Genomic DNA, 14,732 nt, shown 5'->3' with positions numbered 1-14,732 from the left:
CTCCTGGAGCGTGTAATTGCCTATGAGTATCACTCTTGTCGCTGTAACTGTATTAACATGTCCAGCTGAACAAAGATTTGTTCAATAGCTTTTGCTTCTTGAAAGTTATTGAGGAAAGCAAAATAAAGATGTTATAGATATCCTCGCAAAGAAAATTGTTAATTTGAACCCATCTTTGGCAAAACGAAAATCTAAATCTATTGATATTACTTTTTTGTGGCTGACAATAGCAAAATCACCGATATGAAGATTGCAACTCATAAAAAACAATATGAAGATTGCTACTCATAAAAAACAATATGAAGATTGCAACTCATAAAAAACAATATGAAGATTGCAACTCATAAAAAACAATATGAAGATTGCTACTCATAAAAAACAATATGAAGATTGTAACTCATAAAAAACAATATGAAGATTGCAACTCATAAAAACAATATGAAGATTGTAACTCATAAAAAACAATATGAAGATTGTAACTCATAAAAAACAATATGAAGATTGTAACTCATAAAAAAACAATATGAAGATTGTAACTCATAAAAAAACAATATGAAGATTGTAACTCATAAAAAACAATATGAAGATTGTAACTCATAAATAAACAATATGAAGATTGTAACTCATAAAAAACAATATGAAGATTGTAACTCATAAAAAACATATGAAGATTGCAACTCAAACAAACTAGTGTTTTTAGTAGTATTAACATTTTCAAGAGATAAACTTGGCATTTCCTTCGACATTTGATATCTTCAATACGAATGTTAGATATAGCATTTGCCTAATTTTAAATATATTTTATTGCAGATGCAAAGATAATTTTCTCAATTATGTCATATGCGATTTAATACCTTTGTTAGAGAGAGAGAGAGAGAGAGAGACAGAGAGAGAGAGGAGAGAGAGAGAGAGAGAGAGAGAGAGAGAGAATAAACTAGTTTCTAGGGTCAGACTTAAGATGAGCTGACACTATTCAAGCTCTTAGCTTGCAATTTCATTAAGAAATCAACATTTCTATTGACCCACAGTCTTAGTTTAAACAAAAAGGCAACCTTTTTAGCCATAAAAAATATGGATGACACAGATTTCTGATTTCATATGATTTCTTGCCCGAAACGCATTGCGTAATAGTGGCTTTAGGCATTGTATGTACTAGCTCTATCTATATTCAATCCATTAATGTAACATCACTTGTATGTATGTACCTTACCTGAATAAACATTTATATTTATTTATTTATATTTTATTTACACAGAAACCTATTTAATAGCAAAACCAAGAAACACCACCATTGCACAGAGGAGTGTAACAGCGGTGCACATTCCCCCCCAGAAGCATGGCAGATCCAGCTGCTAGACACATCACTGACACACTTCACACCCTCTCCTGACTCCTGCCCCCAGTCCGGGCCACCCAACCAACTGTTTACCTAGAGTGAGGAAGCAAAAGCCGCTAGAGTTTCTCTCATTAGCAAACATTCTTAGGTTAAGCTACACCCGAGAGATGCCACTGAACCTCCAGCCATGTTATAAGCCAGCAGAGCGCAACACGGAACATGGAAACCCAAAGAAAGTTGCAGGAAGAGGAGGGGACGGAAAAAAATTAGTACAGTGGGGTTCCCCAGAGCGTGAATTTGAATCGACGTGTCGCTAACTCACTATTTCCACCTCACGTAACCTTAACATTTTAACAAAAGTATATACATTCTCACGACACAGATTATTTTCCAGAACCACCTCCTCCTCTTCCTTGTAAGAAATAGATATATAATGTTTATTGCAAATAACAAAATAGCAATAATATACTCTCCATGGCGATACTTTGAGGTATAATGGGAAAGTGCAACGCGGATTTAATGACAATAACAACGCTCTTCCTCTCCAGACGCCTTCGTCATTATAAAAGAAATTAGCAGTAAGGACTGCTAATTAACTAGTAATTATCTGCCAGGTGGTGTGGGTTCTTGCAGCCTCTGTGTCTCTATCAAAATTTGTATTAATTCATTTATAGAAGCTTTGGAATCGTCAAGTGTTGCTGAACTTGTCCGGGTGCATACACCTGTTGTATTTGTTATGGGTGTATGTATTGTTACATATGTAAGTATTTATGTATAACACATCATCAGTACCAATCACTCCACAACTACCACCATCACCACAACAACTACCACCAACACCCTACATATTATCACCCCCATACATGACCACACTCACTATGACCTTATCTCCACACCTTATCTCTCATCGGTCTAGACTCCTGTGCCAAATTCTGACAACGTTGTCGTTTCATAGCTTAGCATTGGCGTTAATAATTGTGTCTCATTATTACTATACATAATTATTAGTATTAATGGTTGTAGTAGTGTAGAAGAAGGGCTCACTATCATCTATTTCTATGTTATCAACTTTGTATTGATTGCAGCCAAGGTAACAATAATATACACAGGGTTGCTACATTGTTTCCAGCGTAGGTTAGACATGTATATGAGTGACTGTGGTTGGCTAAATTGGAGTTGCAGTTTCCTTTTTTCTTATATATATATATATATATATATATATATATATAATATATATATATATATATATATATATATATATGTATGTGTGTATGTATGTACTCACCTAGTTGTGTTTGCGGGGGTTGAGCTCTGGCTCTTTGGTCCCGCCTCTCAACCGTCAATCAACAGGTGTACAGATTCCTGAGCCCATATCTACACTTGTATGTATGTATGTATGTATGTATGTATGTATGTATGTATGTATGTATGTATGTATGTATGTATGTATGTATGTAGAAATGTACGCGTGTTGCTTGCGATAGAGGAAGGACGCTCTCTCTGTTTTTCTCTACCTCCCAACTTATCTTTATCTATCCATTTCTCTTCTCCATCTTTACTTTCTCTTCCGCAAGAAAGAGAGGCGGTGAAGGTGGATAATTATGCATCTCATAATTGTAATTGTGATAATAATTAATAATAATAATTTGTTCATGTAACATAGTCTACATGAACAAATTATTATGGCAAATTGTCTGTACATTTATGAATAAACTTAATAATTACTGGTGTTGTTATAACTACTATTAAGAATCACTTACGAGTGAAGGTGGGTAGCTTACTGAGATAAGTCTCGGAAGGGACTATAGGCTGTCTCAGGAAACCAACTTAAAAATGTGCCTTAATGCTAGTAGTGACACAAGTGGAGTGTTGTCGGTGCCTGTGTCAACAGTGTTCTCACACAGCTCCAGTTGCAAGCAGGTTGACGAGGAGCTCGGTAGCGTAGGTCGTGATTAATAAAGGATAGTCTACCGGATATGTCGAAGAGATCATTAAAAGGAAGGCCAGCCGCCATGCTGGCCTATTAAAACATTCATCAGGAACTTCCTTTTCCCGCGGCCCGCAAAACAAGAGTCCTGAAAGACACTACTGGATAGAAAAGTAGCTCCTACGACACCAACCAGAAGATTGAGTTAATAATATACTGTAAGAGCAAGACGGCCCCCAACGTGACCAGGAGCCAGATTCACGAAGCAGTTACGCAAGCACTTACGAACGTGTACATCTTTCCTCAATCTTTGACGGCTTTGGTTACATTTATTAAACAGTTTACAAACATGAAAACTTGCCAATCAATTGTTGTTATTGTTATAAACAGCCTCCTGGTGCTTCGGAGCTCATTAACTGTTTAATAATTGTAAACAAAGCCGCCAGAGATTGAGAAAAGATGTACAGGTTCGTAAGTGTTTGCGTAACTGCTTCGTGAATCTGGCCCCAGGAAGAACTCTGCTGACAAACACTCGCACAAGACGAAGGTCGTCTATGTCAACACATGCCCGCTTGGGGACTGCCAGTACCAAAGATCTCAATATATAGACAAGACAACATTCCTTCAAGGCGATGTGACAATGCAACCCGTTCTCGCAAATTCGTAAAGTCAATATTGACTTATTAACTACGTGCATAGGTGATATACTATAACATAATAGATACCCCTAAAAAGATTCATAGAAAAACACCACCTTGCCTAACCTTGTTAGTATCTTAAGATAAGCATCTTATTGCTTCGTAATTACAATTATTACTTAACCTATACCTATTATAGGGTTAGGTAATAATTGGAATTACGAAGTAATAAGATGCTTATCTTAAAAATACTAACAAGGTTAGGTAAGGTCGGTGTTTTCTATGAATCTTTTTAAGGGCATCTATTATGTTAAGTATGTCACCTATGCACATATTTAATAAGTCAATATTGACTTATTAAATTGCGAGAACGGGTTGGACAATGCACAAACAAACAAGGCCCCATTAAAGGTCTGTATACACACAATCAGATCATCACCAGAGATAGGGAGCCGGTCGGCCGAGCGGACAGCACACTGGACTTATGATCCTGTGGTCCTGGGTTCGATCCCAGGCGACGGCGAGAAACAACGGGCAGAGTTTCTTTCACCCTATGCCCCTTTACCTAGCAGTAAATAGGTACCTGGGTGTTAGTCAGCTGTCACGGGCTGCTTCCTGGGGGTGGAGGCCTGTCGAGGACCGGGCCGCGGGGACATAAAGCCCTGAAATCATCTCAGATAACCCCTCACAAACAACACTAAAACATTAGAGAGAGAGAGACGACAATAGAAGATGGGGGATGGAGGAGACACGTCACACACACCCACAGTCAGACAACACCCGACATACTGCCCCAGCCATCATGGGGACACAACAGTCTGGGTAAGCTGCAACTGACCTGTTGGCTCGCGTGATACTTCACCTCAATCTTGGTTATATATTCGGCTCTTCCAGCCAAAATAGTTTACGGGCTCACCATAGCCCGTGCTACATAACATTTTGTTCTAATTAGCTAAATCTAAAACAACAGCCAAATTTTATTCGCCTGAACTCTTCCTTTGAAGCTGGGAAAATGACGATTGGGTCAGGTTATCTTGAGGTTATCTTGATATGATTTCGGGGCTTTAGTGTCCCCGCGGCCCGGTCCTCGACCAGGCCTCCACCCCCAGAAAGCAGCCAGTGACAGCTGACTAACACCCAGGTACCTATTTTACTGCTAGGTAACAGGGGCATAGGGTGAAAGAAACCCTGCTCATGGTTTCTGGCCGGCGCCTGGGATCGAACCCAGGACCACAGGATCACAAGTCCAGTGTGCTGTCCGATCGGCCGACCGGCTCCCTCGAAACTTTTCGAACCGAAAACCGGTCAACGAAACTTTTAGAGTTAATTTTACAACTTCTTTCTCAAGTGAAGAAAAGTTAATAAATATAGAGAAGATATTATGTATAATATATGTATAAGACCACGAGGAAGTGTGCGAAGAACTCAATAAAAGCTTCCAGGAAGTTTAAAAGCTAGAATCAACGTTGCCCCAGATCGAAGTAGACGTGACACAGGAAGAAGGAAGCAAACAATTAGAGGAACTGGATGTGTTGAAAGCCGCAGATCCTGTCAAGATCTCTCCATGGGTACTAGAAGACCCACTTCCACCACTGTGTGGTCCCCTTGCGTTAGTCTTTAATTTATACCTAGATTTGGGGAACTGCCTGAAATTTGGACAAATATATATATATATATATATATATATATATATATATATATATATATATATATATATATATATATATATATATATATATATAATGTAAATGAAAACTCCACACCCCAGAAGTGACTCGAACCCGGACCTCCAGAAGCACATTGCAACTGGTGTCACGGTGCCTTAATCCACTCGACCATCAGTGGTCTTAAATTATTGTGCGGTCACTGATGGTCGAGTGGATTAAGGCACCGTGACACCAGTTGCAATGTGCTCCTGGAGGTCCGGGTTCGAGTCACTTCTGGGGTGTGGAGTTTTCATTTGCATATATGCTTGTGGCATATAATGCAAATTTCAAAATGTTACTCAGGTAAAAGTTCATACATAGATGCAGAGTTACAAACATAATGTTGGATTTATAGGTAGAGGTAGTACATACAATACCTAAAGCCACTAATATGTATAGCGTTTAGGGCAAGGTATATATATATGGAAACAACATATGGAAAGAGGAGACACAATTGGGACTAAGAGAAGTCAAGAGGAACTTCTTTATTGTGCGGTCACAATCGACTTGAGAATGGTCCAGGACGGACCGAAACGTCGTCGTCCCTTCACCTTCTAGTGTGTGGTCTGGTCAAAAGGAACTTCTTTACTTCGGGTAATAAATAAATTGAACGTAGGCTGTATTGGTAGTGTTGTTAGTGTGTTACTGGTAGTGTTGTTACAGTGTTACTGGTAGTGTTGTTACAGTGTTTCCTCGATCAGGGAAACTGATCGAGGCTAATTCGATAGTCTTAAATTATTATACTATAAGAAGTCTTTACACTGGACAACTAATGGTCGAAAATCTGGGCTTAAATTCTGGGTGGGATGAGCCCTCGTGAGCCTCGTGACTCTTAGGGCCACGTGACTCTTGGGGGCCACGTGACTCTTGGGGGCCACGTGACTCTTGGGGGCCACGTGACTCTTAGGGCCACGTGACTCTTGGAGCCACGTGACTCTTGGAGCCACGTGACTCTTGGAGCCACGTGACTCTTGGAGCCACGTGACTCTTAGGGCCACGTGACTCTTGGAGCCACGTGACTCTTGGGGCCACAACTCTTGCCTTACACTCTTGATAATACCTCGCGAGTTGTTAAAGCCACGAGCAAGAGTAAACAAGCCCATCTAGCTGAGTGCATCACGGTAAGTACACTCACAGATCGAACACTTACACACTGAGTCCCCAAATGAGCCACAGGGACGTTAAAAAGAACTTTTTCAGTGTCAGAGTAGTTAACAGGTGGAATGCATTAGGCAGTGATGTGGTGGAGGCTGACTCCATACACAGTTTCAAGTGCAGATATGATAGAGCCCAGTAGCCTCAGGAACCTCTACACCTGTTGATTAACAGTTGAGAGGCGGGACCAAGGAGCCAAAGCTCAACCCCCGTAAGCACAACTGGGTGAGTACAACTAGGTGAGTACACACACACACAAGTCTAGACAGGGAAGAATTTTGAACAAATTATGAAGCAGTTATTCCTAGAAGTGCAGGGAGAGGCGGCCATGTTGGGCATCCTCTTGCCTGAGGGAGAGACTACCAGTAACACTGTAACACTACCAGTAACACTGTAACACTACCAGTAACACTGTAACAACACTACCAGTAACACTGTAACAACACTACCAGTAACACTGTAACAACACTACCAGTAACACACTAACAACACTACCAGTAACACACTAACAACACTACCAGTAACACTGTAACAACACTACCAGTAACACACTAACAACACTACCAGTAACACTGTAACAACACTACCAGTAACACTGTAACAACACTACCAGTAACACTGTAACAACACTACCAGTAACACACTAACAACACTACCAGTAACACTGTAACAACACTACCAGTAACACTGTAACAACACTACCAGTAACACACTAACAACACTACCAGTAACACACTAACAACACTACCAGTAACACTGTAACACTACCAGTAACACTGTAACAACACTACCAGTAACACACTAACAACACTACCAGTAACACTGTAACAACACTACCAGTAACACTGTAACAACACTACCAGTAACACTGTAACAACACTACCAGTAACACACTAACAACACTACCAGTAACACACTAACAACACTACCAGTAACACTGTAACAACACTACCAGTAACACACTAACAACACTACCAGTAACACTGTAACAACACTACCAGTAACACTAACAACACTACCAGTAACACTGTAACAACACTACCAGTAACACACTAACAACACTACCAGTAACACTGTAACAACACTACCAGTAACACTGTAACAACACTACCAGTAACACACTAACAACACTACCAGTAACACACTAACAACACTACCAGTAACACACTAACAACACACTACCAGTAACACACTAACAAACACTACCAGTAACACTGCAACAACACTACCAGTAACACACTAACAACACTACCAGTAACACACTAACAACACTACCAGTAACACTGCAACAACACTACCAGTAACACACTAACAACACTACCAGTAACACTGTAACACTACCAGTAACACTGCAACAACACTACCAGTAACACACTAACAACACTACCAGTAACACTGTAACACTACCAGTAACACTGCAACAACACTACCCAGTAACACACTAACAACACTACCAGTAACACTGTAACACTACCAGTAACACTGCAACAACACTACCAGTAACACACTAACAACACTACCAGTAACACTGTAACACTACCAGTAACACTGCAACAACACTACCAGTAACACACTAACAAACACTACCAGTAACACTGTAACACTACCAGTAACACTGCAACAACACTACCAGTAACACACTAACAACACTACCAGTAACACACTAACAACACTACCAGTAACACTGCAACAACACTACCAGTAACACACTAACAAACACTACCAGTAACACTGTAACACTACCAGAACACTGCAACAACACTACCAGTAACACACTAACAACACTACCAGTAACACTGTAACACTACCAGTAACACACTAACAACACTACCAGTAACACTGTATCACTACCAGTAACACTGTAACACTACCAGTAACACACTAACACTACCAGTAACACTGTAACAACACTACCCCCACGAGGGCGTGGTCTGATTCATGGTTGGGCTTGAGCCTTATCAACCATGGCAGGGTTATTAAGACCACAACAATAGCAAGGATACTTTAGTCCTCAACACAATCCAAGATTAAAATATACTCTCAAGTATTCATAGTTACTGTATATTCATGGAGAAAGTGGTTTGGTCAATTCGCACAGTCCGACAAAGCTCATTTTCTGATGGTCAGAACCGATATACCGTTACGTTAGGGTGGATTCAAATTCAAATTTTTATTCAGGTAAAAAGTACATATATATAGAAGATGAGTTTCAAACATACTGTTGGATTTATAGATGGAGCTAGTACATAGAATACCTAAAGCCACTAATACGTATAGCGTTTCGGTTAGCTGATGATAGGCTGGGTTGGGTTTAGCCGAGCTGATGTTTATGTTAGTTTGCGCAAGATTTATGTTAGGTTGTTGTTAGGATATGTTAGGTAGGTTTTAAAACCCGTTTGTGATTCGTCTTTTAAAATCCGTTGGTGATTCGTCTTTTTTGGAGGATGCTACATTTTCCCCGGGGCGTGGCCGGTTGGAGCCGGTGGTGGTGGCCGGATGGGACGCCCACTCTACGGTCTCTGTACCCAGCCTTCACACACCTTCCCTTCAACCAGCTTGATTTAACAAGTTCCTTCGCTAAATCAACAACCTCTTGGCCTTTCTACCGTCAGAATTCAATTTCATTCTAGATTACCATCTTTTCGAAGTTCATTCAGGCCTGTGATGTAATTCCCATTTCATATCACTTTCCACGCAACTGTATTCTTCTCTCACTTCAACGTTTATATTGTAAACAAAATATATGAATGTATATTACATAAATTATCAAGTTTCTCAGCATTGCGTGGACAGGTAATATATATACATTTATTTTTATACAGATGAGGAACGGAGATGACCTCTGCGTCCTCTTAAATTAACATCGAGGACCGGGCCCCGGGGACATTGATCCCCGAAATCATCGCAATCATGCTTTGAGGTATCTCTTCCATACAGCTCATTTTAAGCCTTATATCCTAGTAACTCTCCCTGTAGCAACCTTATATCCTAGTAACTCTCCCTGTAGCAACCTTATATCCTAGTAACTCTCCCTGTAGCAACCTTATATCCTAGTAACTCTCCCTGTAGCAAGGCCCCGTCAATCAGGCTACAGCCAGGTAACGATCCAATTTAGGATGGGTGCCCAGTTGTGCCTCCGTGCCCCGGGGGTCAAACCTGGGCCAGTATGGGTAGGGAGGGATGAGGGGAGCTGTCCACAACGCCACCGGATGGCTCTCCCTACTCTCTTTAACACTGCTCAACATTCCTGATAACACATTTAAATGTCTGCTAGTTAAATATCCTTGAAGTTTCTCGTAATGTCCACATATATATACGTAACCTGTATGTGTTTACTATTTGTGTCTGCAGAATCGAGCTATTAGCTCTTGGACCCCGCCTTTCTAACCAATCTATTTTCCTCTAAAAAAAATGTCTGCTGTCTGCTACATATATTTCTAACACACACATCCCCAGGAAGCAGCCCGTAGCAGCTGGTTAACTCCCAGGTACTTCTAGATGAACAGGTACATCAGGATGAAAGAAACTGCCCATTTGTTTCTGCCTCGGCCTGGATTCGAACCCGGGCCCTTAAGACTACGACCCCCGAGGGCTATCCACTCAGCCGCGAGGTGTGTGTGAGGTTTATCGCGTCAAGACCTACCCATAAAAATAAAAACATGTACTTACCATGTTGATGAAGAAAGTGGCTTTCAAACGTCAAAATAAATGATCAGCAGTTGTATATATTGATCTTAAGCACAGCAGCCGGTCTCCTTCTGTAGTACGCAGATATAATCACAAGTTTAACTCAAAGTAAACGTGATTAAACTAATTGTACAATTGAAATAGGTGTTGCCCGGGTGTGGTAGCTGAGAGCGCAGATCGACGTGTACGCCACCGATGCTCCAACCAGAGTGATCAGCTGACTGCCGCCGCGGGCCTTATATACCTTCCCTCCGTCTCTCCCACCCCCTCCAGGGGTCACGTGACTCTCCCGCCACATCATCAAAATTCACGGTAACGCGCGAAAATAAATGTAAACATCACCTGCCCCTGGAGACCTAGACGACACGTGGGCGTGTTTTGGGGTGACAGGTTGGCTTTCTGGCGCTCAGGTACACACTCACAGGCATTACCAATCGTCTTGCTACTGCTGCTGCTGCTGCTGCTTCTACTACTACTACTACTACTACTACTACTACTAGGCCTATAACATATAAACAGGGTAACATTGTCGTCGATGGTGGTATATAAGTATTGGTTCAGTAACAGTGTAGCAAAACCCTAATTGTATATTCAACCATTTGAACCAAGAGAAAACCAAAAATATTGCTGATGTGAGAGTGCAACTGTAGCATAACACAGCTGCTGTGTAAATACAGCTGTAGCATAACACAGCTGCTGTGTAAATCCAGTTGTAGCAGCTATAGTCAGTGCAGGAAGGACATTTACTGTTAAAAAGAGAACATCCAGATGGTGTTGAAGCTGAACCTTAGAATACAGGACTCTCCGGGAAAGATGTTGGTGGCTCCCGTGTAGCAGCTCCTATTTACACACACGTACTCAACCACTCATCTTACTGTCTAACTGATGCTTCAAACTCTCCAGAGTCTTTGAAGCTGTTAGGTAACTTGATCCCTTCATCTCCAATCCTATTTCCGGACCAGTTTTTGCTTTTCTAAATCTAAACTTAACCAATGTATAATCATTTCATTAACAGCAATCCGGGTAGCAGCCTCAACACCAAAGCCACCGAGTCTGATCGGTAGGGTCTTCTTCCACCTCAAGTATTGAGTGGAAGATGGAAGGGAAGATGGAATTATCAGGGAAAAGCGCCAAGCCATTACGACTATATAGCACTTGGAAGGGGTCAGGACAAGGATTTGGGATGGGATAGGGGAAAGGAATGGTGCCCAACCACTTGGACGGTCGGGAGATTGAACGCTGACCTGCATGACGCGAGACCGTCGCTCTACCGTTCAGCCCAAGTGGTTGGGCGTATTGAGTGGAAGGTTCACAATGATTTCTAACATAGTCTTCAGACAAAGGGCATATTCCTGAAGCTTTGGGATTTTGTAAGATGGGGCCCATCTCAAAAAGTAGGTTATCTTGAAATGATTTCGGGGCTTAGCGTCCCCGCGACCCGGTCCTCGACCTGGCCTCCTTTTTGTTACACATCCCCCAGGAAGCTGCTACTGTCTAGCTACCATTTACCTATTTACTGCTAGGTGAACAGGAGCATCAGGGCGAAAGAAAGATTATTGCTCATTTGTCTCCGCCTCCACCGGGGATCGAACCCGGAACCTCAGGACTACGAATCCGAAGCGCTGTCCACCCAGCTGTCAGGCGCCAGGTTAGCCAAGTTAGCCTATTGTGGCGTAGGCATCTATTGAGAAGACAAATACATTATCAGCATCAATGTCACGAATTATGTGTTCCATCTTTCTTTACGTAAACCGGGAGCCGGTCGGCCGAGCGGACAGCACGCTGGGCTTGTGATCCTGTGGTCCCGGGTTCGATCCCGGGCGCCGGCGAGAAACAATGGGCAGTTTCTTTCACCCTATGCCCCTGTTACGTAACAGTAAAATAGGTACCTGGGTGTTAGTCAGCTGTCACGGGCTGCTTCCTGGGGGTGGAGGCCTGGTCGAGGACCGGGCCGCGGTGACACTACAAATCCCTGAAATCATCTCAAGATAACCTCAAGATAAAGTCTTTTCCTGATTTCCTCCAAGATAGAATCTTTACAGTGAACTATGGTGCCATCGTCCAAAAAGCAGATGAGGAAGTCACTGGACAAACTCTCGGGGGATTTCTTTCATGACTAAACGAAAAAGAAGATGAATTCTGGGATCATCTTGCTGGACAATTTCACGTGATTTCCTATACACCAAAAAGTACCAGAGTCGGCACTGTAGCATGCGAGCACGAATGAGTCAAGAGGACGGAAGTGATATAACACGAAGCACTGCACCTTTTCTGACCATCTAACAGGCCTTTTTAAAGTCCAGTTTGATCAGAGACTTTTGATGAGAGATGTTGGCAATGTACGCCCGTGCTGCTTGAGCGGCTGGCTGCTCCTGGACCCTACGAGAGACCATCAAACCAAACTGATTTGGTTTCAGCGAGTCGGATACAGTGCTGACTGACTTTTGGTATGTGTATATATATGTGTGTGTGTGTGTGTGTGTGTGTGTGTGTGTGTGTGTGTGTGTGTGTGTGTGTGTGTGTGTGTGTGTGTGTGTGTGTGTGTGTGTGGTGTGTGTGTGTGTGTATACAGATGTGGGGAGGCATATATGTGGGAGTAGAGCAGCAGGGAGTGTGTGTGTGTGTGTGTAGGGAGATGTGAGAGAGTGTACCTGGTGACACATTACCTCGCCAGTCCGTCCTCCGCTCCAAGAAAATCTGCCGCAGAACGCATCAACCGTGACAGGAACCCTCATTTTTTACCGTCGATTTCCTGCTGGCGCGGCCAGATGACATGGACGACGGTGAAGAGACAGTCACGGAGTGGCTGTGTGTGTGGCTGCTAGCAGACCACAGGGAAATGAGAAAATAATTTAAGTACTGCATGGAGCGTCTTCAGAAAGAAGCAAGTTGATGAAAGCTGCCAGCATCAACAAGTTGATGACACCCGTGCTTAAGGGTATGCAGGAAGCACTCAAGTTATATCACATGTTAATCAATACTCCTGCAACAGTAACAACTATATAACAATTGGCTGGTGTTAAGCACTAGCAATGAATAAGCTTTTTTTTTAAAAAAAAAAAAAATGAATAAGCTGTGTGGTGCAAAAATTATTTGCAAAAGGACGGAGCACATTTTCCCCCATTAACCTAACTTGTTGATGAGATGTAACTGACTTGCCGGTGACAGGCAGACAACATATATATATATATACTGTATATATTTTGTCTTCCATTGTCAAAATAAGACAGGAAACCAATATCAAGTATCATAATGGAAAATTCTTGAAAACTGTAGAGGAGAGATTATCAGTCACTAACTGTAAATGAATAGGAGAAGATGAGAGAGAGAGAGAGAGAGAGAGAGAGAGAGAGAGAGAGAGAGAGAGAGAGAGAGAGAGAGAGAGAGAGAGAGAGAGAGAGAGAGAGAGAGAGAGAAAGAGACAGAGACAGAGAGAGACAGAGAGAAAGAGACAGAGACAGAGAGAGACAAGAGAGAGACAGAGAGAGAGAGAGAGAGAGAGAGAGAGAGAGAGGCAGAGAGAGAGAGAGAGACAGAGAGAGAGAGAGAGAGAGAGAGAGAGAGAGAGAGAGAGACAAAAGCATTATCACCGCCTTTCCCGAGTTTACCGGGACTCATATTGTAGATGTAAAAACAGTGTTGGGTAAGAGGGAAGCCATTACACTGGGTGAGAGGATATCTAGCAGACAGTAAACAGAGCGTCACTGTGAGAGAAGCGGGAGTGAAGAGGGGCAACAGGGGGCGATCCACGAGGTATAATCCTAGAACCTTTCTGTGGTTTTATCCATACATTAAAACATTGATTGTAACCATGATATATATGTACTTCAGCCTACAGTTTAGACCTATTGTCTTATGTATGACCCTCTGTCCTGCGTGACAGTGAATACCAGCATTATCCTCACTTTAATAAGACTCATAATCCTCAGATTAGGCAAAATTGTAATTAATTTTGTCAATAAAGATGTTAATGATAATAAAATGGCGTTTTATCAAACGACCAAACGAAGAAAGTAGACATATAAGTCAATATCAGTGGATAATGTAAATATAGAGGATGACTGTAGTAAGATGCAGAGGACTACTAAAAGTACTGCAACTCTTGGCCAAGTTGCAAAAAGCAATGATAGTTTAATGATTCCTAGAATTCAAGGCAATAAATGCAACATAATGACAATGGAAGCATGATATGCGTGACCACAAGAACAGTGTCTGGCCAACCTCTTCTCTTTACTTGCGAGCAGCCGCGTCCAACAGCCTGGTTGATCAGCCCAGCGACCAGG

Source organism: Procambarus clarkii, chromosome 92 (assembly GCF_040958095.1).
Source record: "Procambarus clarkii isolate CNS0578487 chromosome 92, FALCON_Pclarkii_2.0, whole genome shotgun sequence".
Classification (NCBI taxonomy): Eukaryota; Metazoa; Arthropoda; class Malacostraca; order Decapoda; family Cambaridae; genus Procambarus; species Procambarus clarkii.
This window is presented reverse-complemented; position numbering follows the sequence as displayed.